General features: G+C 38.0%; 1 protein-coding gene across 2 annotated transcripts in view; it reads left to right on the forward strand.

Annotated features, from left to right (window-relative positions):
• LOC133622752 (histone deacetylase 7-like) overlaps positions 1 to 15,720 on the forward strand; it is a 156,208-nt gene that overhangs the window by 46,297 nt on the left and 94,191 nt on the right. The window contains exon 1 of one of the 2 annotated variants that reach the window (XM_061985686.2): positions 12,082 to 12,238. The exons of the other annotated variant lie outside the window; for it this stretch is intronic. The gene's annotated coding sequence lies outside the window, so the exon portion shown is untranslated. Of the gene's footprint in view, positions 1 to 12,081; positions 12,239 to 15,720 lie in introns of those variants that run through there. 2 annotated transcript variants of the gene reach the window in all.

Genomic DNA, 15,720 nt, shown 5'->3' on the forward strand with positions numbered 1-15,720 from the left:
AGAAATTTGTTTCACAAACTCCAAAAAAAAAAAAGATTCGCAAATACAAAAATGTTTCGCAAACTCAAAAAACTTTCGCAAACTAGATTTTGTTTTTCTTCCGCATGTTCAAAAAAAAGTTTCACAAACTCAAAAATGTTTCATAAACTAAAAAAAAGTTTAACAAACAAAAAAGTTTCATAACTCAAAACATAATATTTTTCGCAAACTTAAAAAAATGTCCCATAAATTCAAAAAAGTTTCGCAAACTCAAAAAAGTTTCACTAACTCAAAAAAGTTTCACAAACTCAAAAAAAATTTGTATTTTTGCAAATTCCAAAAAATTTGTTTCACAAACTCCAAAAAAAATGTGTTCGCAAATACAAAAATGTTTCACAAATTTAAAAAAAGTTTCACACACACAAAAGTTTCACAAACCCCCCCAAAAAAAGGCTCACAAACACAAACATGTTTCACAAACTTAAAAAAAGTTTCACAAACACAAATGTTTCATAAACTCAAACAAAAAAACGTTTCACAAACACACACAAGTATTTGCAAGTAGATAAACAAAGTTTTTCAAGTTAAAAAATATTTTCTTCAAGGTAATACTTTAGACACAGTTTTTCCGTGTTTTTGTGTCGCAGAATGACACAAATCTTCTTTGCCAGAAATGTTTAAATATAATATTTATTCTACACATTTTGACAACATTGGAAAACATTAGTAAAACTTCTCAGAGGGTGAGATAACTCCTGGAAATGACTGACCAATGGCCAAAGGTATGGATGTGTGTGTCCAAGTTAAAGGAAACATCTTCTTCTAATGGATTTATTACAGTCTTTGCAAGCTAGGTAATGTTTGCTGTGGTCTGGAACAACATAACAAACAAACAACTATCAGAGGCATAATGATGCAATATGTACATACAGCTAGCCTAACTAGCATGTTAGCATTGATTAGCTTGCAGTCATGCACTGAACAAATATACCTGATTAGCACTCCAACAAGTCAATAGCATCAACAAAGTTTGGTGGAAAAAATGAGACAAAGAAGGAGTGGCATAAAAAAACATGTCTTTCTGTGGCAGCGTCGGAGAAAGTTGTACATGTAAACAAACTGTCGCGTCACAGTCTACACAACTAGGGTGAGTTCAAGGACCGCCGAAATTAGTAGGACTAAACGGCGCTTGCCAAATACTGTCATCAGTGAAGCATAAACACAAACATGTTAAACAGTGGACTTTCTAACAATTAGGAAGGTTTGTGTCATGTTTGTCCTCCTACAGAAAACTTATTAAAACTAAAAATATATTTATTCCGTCATATTTGTCTATTTTCATAATTTTTTAAAAAAGTTCCAGGGAGCCACTGGGGTGGGACTAAATGCGGCTCCAGAGCTGCGGGTTGCCGACCCCCGTTCTAACCAAAATTACTTCCTTGTTTACGTTGACAACTTTGTAAAAAATAGCCTGATAAAAGGAGAAACTAAAGAACGAACACACAAAGCAACATTCAGGGGTGAAAAATGTCTCAGCGTTGTACTTTAGTGTCAGTAGTAATATCAGTAGTAATATCAGTAGTAATATCGATAGTAATATCAGTAGTAATATCAGTAGTAATATCAGTAGTAATATCCTTAGTAATGTCAGTATTAATAACAGTAGTAATATCAGTAGTAATGTCAATAGTAATATCAGTAGTAATATCAGTAGTAATGTCAATAGTAATGTCAGTAGTAATATCAGTAGTAATATCAGTAGTAATATCAGTAGTAATGTCAGTAGTAATATCAGTAGTAATATCAGTAGTAATATCAGTAGTAATGTCAGTAGTAATATCAGTAGTAATATCAGTAGTAATATCAGCAGGGGCGCCGCTAAGGATTTTGGGCCCCATGAAAAGAATCTTTACAGGGCTCCCAACACAGTGTCATTATTTTTTCTGTATTATAATTTCATCATCATTAGGGGCCTCTCTGGGCCCCCCTCCATCATGGGCCCCTAGAATCCGTCTCCTTTACCCCCCCTTTTCGGCGCCCCTGAATATCAGTAGTAATGTCAGTAGTAATATCAGTAGCAATGTCAATAGTAATGTCAGTAGTAATATCAGTAGTAAAGTCAGTAGTAATGTCACAGGTCATACAAACTTTAGGTATACTGCTGTTGTTATTATCAACTCTTGCACAACTTGTACTTTAGTGTCAGTAGTAATATCAGTAGTAATATCAGTAGTAATGTCAGTTGTAATATCAGTAGTAATATCAGTAGTAATATCAGTAGTAATATCAGTAGTAATGTCAGTAGTAATGTCAGTAGTAATGTCAGTTGTAATATCAGGAGTAATATCACAAGTCATACAAACTTTAGGTATACTACTGATCCTCGTTATTAAAAACTCTTGTACAACTTGTACTTTAGTGTCTGTAGTAATATCACAGTTAGTACGTACTTCACGTATACTACGGTTGTAATTACCAAGTCTAACCAATCAGGGAGCAGAATGAAAAGGCACATTACTGGAAATGTTAATCGACTCTTCATGGTTGCGCTGTGTAAGTCCTTCTTGACCTGCGGCGTGGAAGGGAGTTGTGCAAAAGCCAAACGCCCTGACACAAATGATTATTATGAGTCAGCGCTGCTGTTGGGAACTAGGGACAAATAAAGCTGCAAGTCAGGCTGTAGAGGTTTAGCAAAACCTTTGTGCATCTGCACTTACCTGCTGGAACTAAATCCCACACATTGTTGACAATTCAAGGTATGAATCCATCTCTTGACCCTGAATCACCTGGGATAACTTTCATGAAGAATGTGACACTTATTTTACTTTGGAATATGAATATATATATATATATCTCTGGGTGGTGGAGCAGCGAGGGACGTCTGCTGGCCGCCCCCTGCAGCCAGCTGAAGGATCCATACTGTACCCACATTCTAACCCCGGTGTTAATGCTGTTGTGTACCGTATTTTCCGCACTATAAGGCGCACCGGATTATTAGCCGCACCTTCAATGAATTACATATTTCATAACTTTGTCCACCAATAAGCCGCCCCGGATTATAAGCCGCGCCTACGCTGCGCTAAAGGGAATGTCAAAAAAACAGTCAGATAGTTCAGTCAAACTTTAATAATATATTGAAAACCAGCGTTCTAACAACTCTGTCCCAAAATGTACGCAAATGTGCAATCACAAACATAGTAAAATTCAAAATGGTGTAGAGCAATAGCAACATAATGTTGCTCGAACGTTAATGTCACAACACACAAAATAAACATAGCGCTCACCTTCTGAAGTTATTCTTCATTCGTAAATCCTTCGAATTCTTCGTCTTCGGTGTCCGAATTGAAAAGTTGCGCAAGCGTGGTATCCAAAATGGCCGGTTCCGTCTCGTAGAAGTCATCGGAGTCAGTGTCGCTGTTGTTCTGTGAATCCTGCCTTCCGGAAAGCTCGGACCACAGTTGTGACCGAAATATCTGCCCAGGCATTTACGATCCACTTGCAAATGTTGGCGTATGTCGTCCGGCGCTGTCTGCCCGTCTTAGTGAAGGTGTGTTCGCCTTCGGAGCTGTGTGAAAAAAGCCACCCGGCCTCTTCGCGTAAACTTCCCTTAACCACTCGCTCATCTTTTCTTCATCCATCCATCCCTTCGAGTTAGCTTTTATGATGACGCCGGCTGGAAAGGTCTCTTTTGGCAAGGTCTTCCTTTTGAATATCACCATGGGTGGAAGTTAGCATGGCAAGCTAGAACCACAGTGAAGGATGACTTCTCATTCCCTGTGGTGCGAATATTCACCGTACGTGCTCCCGTTCCACAGTGCGGTTCACAGGAATATCAGTTGCTGTGAAATACGGTAGTAATCCGTGTGCGGATGGAGAGATTGCGTCTTTTTATGAACCGGATCCTTTTCGCTTAGTAGGAGCCATTTTGTGGTCTTTACAGATGTAAACAGGAAATGAAACGTACGGTGATATCCGCGCGTTTTTTCTTCTTCTTCCGGGGGCGGGCGGTAGCTTACAGTAGAAGAAGAAGCGCTTCCTGTTCTATGGGGGCGGGTGCTTACCTTGGCGGTTGCTTGCCGTAGAAGAAGAAGCGCTTCCTGTTCTACCGGGAAAAAAGATGGCGGCTGTTTACCGAAGTTGCGAGATCGAAACTTTATGAAAATGAATCGTAATAAAGCGCACCGGGTTATAAGGCGCACTGTTAGCTTTTGAGAAAATTTGTGGTTTTTAGGTGCGCCTTATAGTGCGGAAAATACGGTATATGGAATGCGTCCCAAGGGACTATGCATGGCAGGGATGTCCATCTCCCTGAGTCAAGCGTGGGCCTGACCGCATGCCATAACATGGCAGCATGGAAGCCTCCCTACTGCCCCCTGTCTACGCGACTTGCTTTCCCCACGCCTTGTCGTTTCTTCTGAGCCACAACCAGAAGCTCCCTTGTTCTGCCTCCTCTGCCAGGGCTTTGAGGGCCTTCTTTAGATTGGAGCCTTTGATCCTGAGGGACTTTAGGAGCCGATGGGTGGACGCTCCAGTGTAGCCTCTACAGCTAACTTCTACTGGATAGGTGAAGGGCCTCCATCCTGCTTGTGCACACTCGCTTGCCAGCTCTGAGTATTTGTCCCTCTTTCTTTCAAAGACAGCCTCCATTCCCTCTTCCCATGGTACCGTTAATTCTACCATGATGACCGTTTTAGTAGAGGTGGACCACAGGACAATGTCTGGGCGTAACGAGGTTGTTGTGATCTCTTGAGGGAACTTCAACTGACGATCTAGATCAGCCCTCATGTTCCATTCTCCGCCAGCTGACAGGAGGGACTGGATGCTCTTGCTGCTGCTCTGAGGCTGGCCACTTTGCTTGACAAACTTAATAAACCGCTGAGCTGTTCCCGGACTGGCCCCATTTGCTTCCGCTCTGCGTGCCTCCAGGATTTCAGCCATACATCCATACCGGCCCTGCGACAAAGCTACCTTGGAGCCAGAAAGAACGTGATGCAAGCTTGGGTTCTGGGAGTCACATAAATAAATATGACTTTAAGATATAGAAAATATAGAAGTATAGAATATATAAATATATATATATATATATATATATATATATATATATATATATATATATATATATATATATATATATATATATATATATATATATATCAGTGACGTGCGGTGAGGTTCATGGCTGGTGAGGCACTGACTTCATCACAGTCAGATTTACAAACATATGAACCCTAAAGAGTATCTTATTCACCATTTGATTGGCAGCAGTTAATGGGTTATGTTTAAAAGCTCATACCAGCATTCTTCCCTGCTTGGCACTCAGCATCAAGGGTTGGAATTGGGGGTTAAATCATCCAAACACCTAGTGTGTGTGTGACAATCATTGGTACTTTAACTTAACTTTAACTTTACACATACAAACTGTTGCACACAAAAAAGCACATTTAATAAAAAAAAACGTTATTATGGTCTTACCTTTACTTATAAATGAAGTCCACAACTAAAGCCCTCACTTAAACTTTCCACGTGCAAGATTGAATCTATTTAAAAAAGTGTAACCGAGGGTTTATAAATGTCGCCTATACTGTATGAAACTACAAAATAACAAACACGGAGGCTCCAGTTTACACGAGGACCACTTTATTTACCTTCTTTCAAAAACCTCCGCTCCACTCCGTGTCATCACTTCCGCTCTTAGCGCCTTCAAAATAAGAGCTCAAGGCATATACTGTATAACAGCGCATAACAGGAATTTAACATCACAAAGAGGAAAGCCCTTAAAATAGGTTACAAAAGTTATTTAATAAGAAGCTAAAAAGTGCAAAAACAATAATGTTCGTGTTGGAGGAGTTGTGAATTAGATACACCTGCAGTCTGCAGGTGTACCTAATGTTGTGGCCCTGCAGTCATTCACAACTCCTCCAACACGAACATTATTGTTTTTGCACTTTTTGGCTTCTTATGAAATAGATTCAATTAAATAGATTAAGTTAAATAGATTAAATAGATTCAATCTTGCATGTGGAAAGTTTAAGTGTGGGCTTTAGTTGATATAACAATTCTACGGCAGAGGTGCAGGAGGCGGGATCACTGGAGCCTCAGCCAGTGCGTCTTTTGCAGCCGTTTTATGATCGCTCAGCACAAAAAATACGTTACACACATACAGTTGTTGACAAAATACACTGTACATTATATACCTCAGCTAACTAAACTATGGAAATGTATAATATAATTCATATAGCAATACGGTCTCACTGCACAGCAGGCCAGCAGTTAGCCGAGTCCGGAATCCATGTTGAGGCACTGAGTGACGTACCTCAACTGGCTGCTGTTAACCGCACCGTCTCTTCTCAGTATTTGAACGGGAAATGTGAAAATTCAGCGATTTTGAATAAAAATAATCTAAAACTGGTGAAGTTAAATGGAAAATAACTTTATAGTATAATCACTGGATACATATAACAATTTAATTTTTTTTTTTTCTTTTTACATTGCCTCACCTGCCTCTAGTGACTGCACGTCACTGATATATACATACATATATACACGTATATGTGTATGTATCACTGACGTGCAGTGAGGTTCACGACTGGTGAGGCACTGACTTCATCACAGTCAGATTTACAAACATATGAACCCTAAAGAGTATCTTATTCACCATTTGATTGGCAGCAGTTAACGGGTTATGTTTAAAAGCTCATACCAGCATTCTTCCCTGCTTGGCACTCAGCATCAAGGGTTGGAATTGGGGGTTAAATCACCAAAAATGATTCCCGGTCGCGGCGCCGCTACTGCCCACTGCTCCCCTCACCTCCCAGGGGGTGAACAAGCGATGGGTCAAATGCAGAGGACAAATTTCACCACACCTAGTGTTTGTGTGACAATCATTGGTACTTTAATTTAACTTTAACTTTACACATACAAACTGTAGGACACAAAAAAGCACATTTAATTTAAAAAAAAACGTTATTATGGTCTTACCTTTACTTATAAGTGCGGGAACAGTGGTGTTCGTGTTGGAGGAGTTGTGAATGAATGAAATATGAAATCCGTGCTGCAGTCTGCAGGTGTACCTAATGTTGTGGCCCTGCAGTCTTTCGCGGCTCCTCCAACGCGAGCATTGTTGTTTTTGCACTTTTTGGCTTCTTGTTGAGTGACTTTTTTGAGTGGGTTCGGTCTTGCACGTGGAGGGTTTGGGTGTGGGCTTTGGTTGGTGTGGCGCTCCCGTCGGGGGGTGCATTAACCGGCACAAGGAGGCGGGATTACTGCGAGCCTCAGCCAGTGCGTCTTCGCAGCCGTTTTATGATCGCTCAGCACAAGAAATACTTACACACATACAGTTGTTGACAAAATACACTGTACATTATATACCTCAGCTAACTAAACTATGGAAATGTATAATATAATTCATATAGCAATACGGTCTCACTGCACAGCAGGCCAGCAGTTAGCCAAGTCCGCAATCCATGTTGAGGCACAACTGAGTGACGTGCCTCAAATGGCTGCTGATCACCGCACCGTCTCTTCTCAGTATTTGAACGGCAAATGTGAAAATTCAGCGATTTTGAATAAAAAATAATCTAAAACTGGTGAAGTTAAATGGAAAATAACTTTAAAGTATAATCACTGGATAAATATAACAATTTAATTATTTTTTTTCTTTTTACATTTTTTTTCTTTCCATGATGGCAGGTGAGGCCCCGCACTGCACGTCACTAGTATGTATACATATACACACACATATATACATATATATATATATATATATATATATATATATATATACATGTATACGTATATATGTATATTCAAGATTAAAGATTCAAGATGCTTTATTATTGTCCATTCTTTAACATGTACAAGACACATAAGAACTGAAATTTTATTTTCGGCACAGTCCCACTAAGAGCAGACATACGTTACAAGGGGACAAGACGGGACCGCCAACGAGTCAGCCACTTACAGCGCTCCTTAAAAAAGGTGGGAAAAAGGTGATGCGACCGCCCTCACCAAGTGGCAAGACAGAAAGTCAGTAGTAATGTATATATATATATATATATATGTTTTTTTTTACTTTGGAATATATATTCTATACTTCTATATTTTCTATATCTTAAAGGCATATTTATTTATGAAAACTATATTTGATGAAATGATGAGTGTTTATTGTATTTAATATTTTATTTTATTTGAGTATTTTAATTTTCCTGAGGGAACTCTCCTGAAGGAATGAATAAAGTACTATCCATCTATCTATTTAATCATGGATGTAATTATATATGTATTCTGCATAATATAATGTATACTGTAATATATACTAAATGAGTAATGTTAGGTAGCATTGTCTATTGTTGATAATGAATCAGATTATTTGATCTAAATGATGGGGCAGGACTTTGTAAACTTGTGCTTTTTTTGCTCCTCTTCGAGGACACACCATGTTATTATATGTTGTTTTAGAACTTCTTAAAATTGTATAGATGGAGAGTTTTTTTGGTTGTTGTGGTGGAAAGAAAGTCAAATAAGAATATGGACATAGCATGTCGTGTTTGACATTGATAAAGAGTAGAAGTTGTGTTGCCGTGCTCACAAAAAGGCAGCGTGTGGTTATGAGTCATGTGGGAGTCACTCGCAGGCAGAAATGCTCAGTAAATAAGTCACTTCCTCTTCATCTTCCTTAATATCCGTCTTTGCTGCTGCAGAAAAGTACAGTTGGCATGACAGCCATAAATGAATCATTCATTATAAATAGTGATGCAACGATAAACGCTATAACATACGACTCCCGACCGTATTAGGTTCTCAAACTTTTTTCAACAAGTACCATCTCATAAAAAAAACCTGGCTCTCCAAGTACCACCATAATGACAACATTAGGCCTTAGTGTGCATTAAAAACAAGACAAGTTTTATAAAGAAGTATAATTAATATTTGGGCCACTGCAACAGTCTACGCAGTTTGAACAGTCACACTGTGTTTGAATATTTAATGAAGTGATTCTTTAGCATACCACTAGATGGAGCCGGCGTGCCACAGGTTGAGAATCACTGACCTAAAGCATAAGACAACTTTTTCCAACCATCTATGTACATTTTTCAACACGACGAGCGCCCTGCAGACATGAACATAGGAATAGGTTTATCTGTGGGTTGAAATGTAGGATTGTATGTTTTCCTTTCATTGTCAATGGCGAGAAAATAACCAGAAAACCAGGAATTTGAGAAAAGGGAAAGCATGTTTTTGCGTTGGACATATGTGAAGAGTAGTGTGCGTTGATGGTTGAAAGGTCGAAATCGGGTAAAAAATGGCGCAAAACTTTGGGCATCGTAGAACTATGAACACGTCCTATCATTTCAATGCAAATTTCCTAGAAATTTGTGAATTTGGGGAAAAACTGGACTTTTTGAAAATATAGGTAATACAACAATTGTCCTTGATGATATGAATGCTTGGTGTTGGAATTTTTCAAAACGGTTGAACAATGTTTGAATGGAAATGGGTACTTTGCTATTACTGGAATTTCAGTAAAATTGGGAATTTGTGCGAAAAGAAAAATAGTAGTGAAGAAAAATGTTTTGAAGGTCGAAAACGGTTGAAAAATGCGGACTGTGAAAACTTTCCAGGAAGAGGTGAAAATAGGGCTTTGGAAAACCGGGAATTCTGGGAATTCCTGGAATTGTTTTAACTTGGTGGTTCGATTGTCTAAGGTGGGTGAGTGGAGTGTGTGGATGTTGGAACGCTTCCAATCGGGTGAGAAATGTGGAAATTGTGCGAGTTTGAAAAATGGCCCATTCATTTTCAATGGGAAAAAACGGGAATTCTGGGTAAGTTTTTAAAGGATTTTTTGGGGGGATCAGGATTCCCAGTCGAGCTGAACGTTTTAATACTCGAACGGTTCCGATCAGATGAAAACTGTGTGCTGTAGAGTGCGCCAAAATTTTGCGGTGGAATAATAATAATAATAAATACATGATTTTTTGGTGGAGAATCTTATTTGTGTGAATGTTTGGACGTTCACACAATAATAATAATTATAAAGATAATAATAAATATAAGATTTTCTTTGGTGTTGAATCTTATTTGTGTGAATGTTTGGACGTTAACACAATAATAATAATAATAATAATAATAATAATAATAAATAGATTATTTTTGTATGTAAAATCTTATTTGTGGGAATGTTTGGACATTCACACAATAATAATAATAATATTAATAATAATGATAATAATAATGATAATAATGTTAATAAATATACGTTTTTTCGTGTAGAATCTAATATGTGTGAATGTCCAAACATTCACACAATAATAATAATAATAATAATAATAATAATAATAATAATAATAAATAGATGTTTTTTTATGTAGAATCCTATATGTGTGAATGTTTGGACATTCACACAATAATAATAATAATAATAATGATAATAATAATAATAATAATGATGATGATGATGATGATGATGATGATGATAATAATAATAATGATAATAAATCGATTTTTTTTTGGGTGTAGAATCGTATTTGTGTGAATGCTTGGACATTCACACAATAATAATAAAATAAAAATTAAAAAAATAAATAGATGGTTTTTCTGTGTGTGAGTGTTTGGACATTCACATAATAATAATAATAATAATAATAATAATAATAATAACACCCTTTAGTCACCTTTACACTTTCATTCAACATAATCATGCTGGCTGTGGCTGAGACAATCAGTGGCCACGATACTGAACATTGATAGTTGTCGTTTATTTAGCCATTGTCATGCTTGAAAGTGCTTAATATCAGACCAATATTTTTTTTTAATATGCTTTAAAAAATAAAACAAATATCCCTCAAAAAATGTGTGATGCGTTGAAGCTGCAACATTTAATATGGCGAGGGACGACTTACTTTGATGCAAAGACTCACTTCATTAGTAGCTAATTGATGATGTCATCCCAAATGGATTCAGTCATGGAGATCACTCCATCACCACTTTGCTTAAAATAATCTCACTTTCCAAACAAAAACCTTTATCTAATGAGTGCTACATTTATCCATGATGGTTCCTTAGTGACCTCGCAGATCAATGTTAATAATAATAATAATAATAATAATAATAATAAATAGACTATATTTTTGGTGTGGAATCTTATTTGTGTGAATGTTTAGACGTTCACACAACAGTAATAATAATAATAATATTAATTATAAATAGATGATTGTTTTGGTGATAACAATAATAATAATAATAATGATAATAAATATGTTTTTTTTTGCTTAAAATAATCTCACTTTCCAAACAAAAACCTTTGTCTAATGAGTGCTACATTTAGCCTTGATGGTTCCTTAGTGACATCGCAGATCAATGTTAATAATAATAATAATAATAATAATAATAATAATAATAATAATAATAAATAGATTATATTTTTGGTGTGGAATTTTATTTGTGTGATTGTTTAGATGTTCACACAACAACAATAATAATAATAATAATAATAATAATAATAATAATAATAATAAATAGATGATTGTTTTGGTGTAGAATCTTATTTGTGTGAATGTTTGGATGTTTACACAATAATAATAATAATAATAATAATAATAATAATAATAATAATAATAATAATAATGATAATAATAATGATAACAATAATAACAATAATGATAATAAATAGATGGGTTTTTTTGCTTAAAATAATCTCACTTTCCAAACAAAAACCTTTGTCTAACGAGTGCTACATTTAGCCTTGATGGTTCCTTAGTGACCTAGCAGATCAATGTTAATAATAATAATAATAATAATAATAATAATAATAATAATAATAATAATAATAATAATAATAATAATAAATAGATTGTATTTTTAGTGTGGAATTGTATTTGTGTGAATGTTTGGACATTCACACAATAATAATAATAATGATAATAATAAATAGATGTTTTTTTTGGTGTAGATCAATGTTCCTTTGTTCCTCACACTTCTATCTCTGATGGCAGCGGCTTGCAGACGCTCTTGGAAGTGTAGAGCGATTTGGCAAAAATACCCGTCAATTCTGTCTATTTCATGGCTGGCTCACAGCGTGGACACTTCGTGATCACATACGACCGACAGACGATTCTGGATGTGGATAGATCAGGCCGTTATAGGCTGAAAGATGCGTGTACTTTGGAGCTCCTCGCCAGCATGGGAATACTTCGCTGGCTACATCCAGCGGCCTCTGAAGCAGCGGAGTTAAGTGCCAGCGGGGACCGTCAACGGAAGACACGTAAGCGGTGTGAGCGGAAGCAGAAGCGGGGATGCCGAGCGGGGCTAACAGCAAAGCGAAAGGCTAATCCTCAAAGAAGCGCTAGTCCGGGTGAGAAGTTCGTTAAAATAGAACTAGCCAGCGCCAGGCTGGATAATCCCTGCACACATAGCAACTATTTTAGAACAATACACAACTCAAAAAATGTTTTTTCTGTGATGACTGTGTCAGAGGTAGATATGCATTCTACTGAGGTGGCAAGTTATGATGCGTTCAGTTTATCACAACATCAAGCAAACAATCGGAAAATTCCTGTCATATCAATTCCTAGATATGGTCGAAATTATTTAAAGTGCACTACGCATAATAAACGCAACATTATTAATATTGCTACTACGGATAATTTCAACAAAAACTCCTCAAAACAGCCCACTACCTATAATATGGGCTTCTTAAACATAAGATCATTATCTTCCAAAACGTTATTAGTTAATGAGGTCATTAGAGACAATAATCTTGACGTCATTGGTCTCGCCGAGACCTGGCTCAAACCAGACGATTTTTTTGCGCTGGGTGAGGAGTCTCCTCCTGGCTATGCGGGAGCGCATATTGCCCGTCCCATTAAAAGGGGTGGGGGAGTCGCACTCATATACAACAAAAACTTTAACCTTACCCCGAACCTAAATAATAAATATAACTCGTTTGAGGTGCTTACTATGAGATTTGTCACACCGCTGCCTCTCCACTTGGCTGTTATCTACCGCCCGCCAGGACCCTATTCGGACTTCATCAGTGAATTTTCAGAGTTTGTTGCTGATTTAGTGACGCACGCCGACAATATAATCATAATGGGGGACTTTAATATCCATATGAATACCCCATCGGACCCTCAGTGCATGGCGCTCCAGACTATAATTGATAGCTGTGGTCTTACACAAATAATAAATGAACCTACGCATCGCAACGGTAATACGATAGATCTAGTGCTTGTCAGGGGTGTCACCACCTCCAAAGTTACGATACTCCCGTATACTAAAGTAATGTCCGATCATTACCTTATAAAATTTGAAGTTCTGACTCATTGTCAACAAACTAATAATAATAACTACTATAGCAGCCGCAACATTAATGCTGCCACAACGACTCTTGCTGGCCTACTGCCTTCGGTAATGGCACCATTCCCAAATTATGTCGGCTCTATTGATAACCTCACTAACAACTTTAACGATGCCCTGCGCGACACCATTGATAGTATAGCACCGCTAAAGCTTAAAAGAGCTCCTAAAAGGCGAACCCCATGGTTTACAGAAGAAACTAGAGCCCATAAATTATCGTGTAGAAAGCTGGAACGCAAATGGCGTGCTACTAAACTTGAGGTTTTCCATCAAGCATGGAGTGATAGTTTAATAACTTATAAACACATGCTTACCTTAGCTAAAGCTAAATATTACTCAAATCTCATCCACCTCAACAAAAATTATCCTAAATTTTTGTTTAGTACAGTAGCATCGCTAACCCAACAAGGGACTCCTCCCAGTAGCTCCACCCACTCGGCAGATGATTTTATGAATTTATTTAATAAGAAAATTGAACTCATTAGAAAGGAGATTAAAGACAATGCATCGCAGCTACAACTGGGTTATATTAACACAGATACGACTGTATCTACGACGGATACTGCAATACAAAATAGTTTCTCTCTCTTTGATGAAATAACATTAGAGGAATTGTTAAGATGTGTTAATGGGACAAAACAAACAACATGTTTACTTGACCCATTTCCTGGGAAACTTATCAAGGAGCTTTTTGTATTATTAGGTCCATCAGTGCTAAATATTATAAACGTATCACTTTCCTCTGGCACTGTTCCACTAGCATTCAAAAAAGCGGTTATTCATCCTCTGCTCAAAAGACCTAACCTTGATCCTGACCTCATGGTAAACTACCGGCCGGTGTCCCACCTTCCGTTTATCTCGAAAATCCTCGAAAAAATTGTGGCACAGCAGCTAAATGAACACTTAGTGTCTAACAATCTCTGTGAACCTTTTCAATCCGGTTTCAGGGCAAATCACTCTACGGAGACAGCCCTCGCAAAAATGACTAATGATCTACTGCTAACGATGGATTCTGATGCGTCATCTATGTTGTTGCTTCTTGATCTTAGCGCTGCTTTCGATACCGTCGATCATAAAATTGTATTAGAGCGTATCAAAACACGTATTTGTATGTCAGACTTAGCCTTGTCGTGGTTTAACTCTTATCTTACTGACAGGATGCAGTGCGTCTCCCATAATAATGTGACCTCGGACTATGTTAAGGTAACGTGCGGAGTTCCTCAGGGTTTGGTTCTTGGCCCTGGACTCTTTAGTATTTACATGCTGCCGCTAGGCGACATCATACGCAAATACGGTGTTAGCTTTCATTGTTATGCTGATGACACCCAACTCTACATGCCCCTAAAGCTGACCAACACGCCGGATTGTAGTCAGCTGGAGGCGTGTCTTAATGAAATTAAACAATGGATGTCCGCTAACTTCTTGCAACTCAACACTAAGAAAACGGAAATGCTGATTATCGGTCCTGCTAATCACCGACATTTATTTAATAATACCACCTTAACATTTGACAACCAAACAATTACACAAAGCGACTCGGCAAAGAATCTAGGTATTATCTTCGATCCAACTCTCTCGTTTGAGTCACACATTAAGAGTGTTACTAAAACGGCCTTCTTTCATCTCCGTAATATTGCTAAAATTCGTTCCATTTTGTCCACTAGCGACGCTGAGATCATTATTCATGCGTTCGTTACGTCTCGTCTCGTCTCGACTACTGTAACGTATTATTTTCGGGTCACCCTATGTCTAGCATTAAAAGATTACAATTGGTACAAAATGCGGCTGCTAGACTTTTGACAAGAACAAGAAAGTTTGATCATATCACGCCTATACTGGCTCACCTGCACTGGCTTCCTGTGCACTTAAGATGTGACTTTAAGGTTTTACTACTTACGTATAAAATACTACACGGTCTAGCTCCGTCCTATCTTGTCGATTGCATTGTACCATATGTCCCGGCAAGAAATTTGCGTTCAAAGAACTCCGGCTTATTAGTGATTCCCAGAGCCCAAAAAAAGTCTGCGGGCTATAGAGCGTTTTCTATTCGGGCTCCAGTACTATGGAATGCCCTCCCGGTAACCGTTAGAGATGCTACCTCAGTAGAAGCATTTAAGTCCCATCTTAAAACTCATTTGTATACTCTAGCCTTTGAATAGACCCCCTTTTTAGACCAGTTGATCTGCCGTTTCTTTTCTTCTCTCCTCTGCTCCCCCCTATCCCTTGTGGAGGGGGAGACACTCAGGTCCGGTGGCCATGGATGGGGTGCTGGCTGTCCGGGGTCGGGACCCGGAGTGGACCGCTCACCTGTGTATCGGTTGGGAACATCTCTGCGCTGCTGACCCGTCTCCGCTCGGGATGGTTTCCTGCTGACCCCACTGTGGACTG

Source organism: Nerophis lumbriciformis, linkage group LG23 (genome assembly GCF_033978685.3).
Source record: "Nerophis lumbriciformis linkage group LG23, RoL_Nlum_v2.1, whole genome shotgun sequence".
NCBI classification, from domain to species: Eukaryota; Metazoa; Chordata; class Actinopteri; order Syngnathiformes; family Syngnathidae; genus Nerophis; species Nerophis lumbriciformis.